We start from the raw sequence: 1274 nt of genomic DNA on the forward strand, positions 1-1274 counted from the left end.
AGCACAGACGTCCTTCAACATGAGAATGCAACACAGACACACAGAGAGAGACACACACACACACACACATACACACACACACATACACTCACATACACACACACACACACACACACTACTCCTCCTCCTCCTCAAGGTAGTAAATATAGACCATTAGCTTCTCCCAGTGAAACACACACACACACTAACACACACATACACACAAACTCACACACTCACACACAAATCAATGTAAACCATCCAGATAGACTTACAGTAGGCATGGTCTGCCAGGAGTGATACAATGCCCGAACACAATAGGTGCCAGTGGAAAAAAGACCTTTGGGAGCTGAACCCTTTCCTTGGAAACGATGTATTGGCATCTGTTGTTTGTCTGCACTGCTATGGTAGGGAGTCAGAACAATAAGGCATGGAACTGATCACTACAGCAGGGGTAGAGTAGGGTAAATCATGTAACCCAGTCTGGATTATTGGTGTGGCAAAATACATAGCCTAAAAGAGGTAAGAAAGGAAGGAAGAAAGAAAGAAAGAAAGAAAGAAAGAAAGAAAGAAAGAAAAAGACAGGTAGAAAGAAACGGAGAAATATAAATAGAGACAAAAGAAAAAAGAAAGAAAGAAAAAAGACAGATAGAAAGAAGGAAATGGAGAAAATATAAATAGACAAAAGAAAGAAAGAAAGAAAGATAAAGGAATGGATAAGTAAAAATAGAAACAAGATGAAGAAATAACGGAAAAAGGAAGGAAAGTTGGAGAAGGGCAGACAAAGAAAGCATAATAAGGAGGATTGTAAATATTAGCTCAGTAGCTCAGCAGCCTCATTGTTAGGCTCCACCAGTGCCCTATGAATCAGAGGTGTATTGCACAATAAAGCTCTGAAACAACACACTCCGAGATCCTTCAAATTGAAAACTTTATTACTTGATTTGTCCCAATGGCACATAAAATGAATAAATTATGAATGGAAAGTGGACATGCGAGTAGGAATTAGAGAGTCAGTCTGAGAGAGGGAGTGAGAAGAGATGGGCGACTGAGATGAGTTCATCAGTCCGGCTCCATTCATTTATCTTAGTTCATGCCATTAAGACCTATTATTAACCTCCAGCCATGAGGCCATGAGGCTCGGAGGACCAAACTTGGTGAGACTCAAAACAGATCAGCTCCTCTCCTCTCCTTTGTCTCCCAGCTGATCTGGAGCCATTCCTTCCTCCTACAATAGCATGGCGCTTTAATCGCTGGACCATTCTATTCCTTTACTCCCTCCCCATCTGTCTCTC

This window comes from Sprattus sprattus (genome assembly GCF_963457725.1).
Source record: "Sprattus sprattus genome assembly, chromosome: 19".
NCBI lineage: Eukaryota > Metazoa > Chordata > Actinopteri > Clupeiformes > Clupeidae > Sprattus > Sprattus sprattus.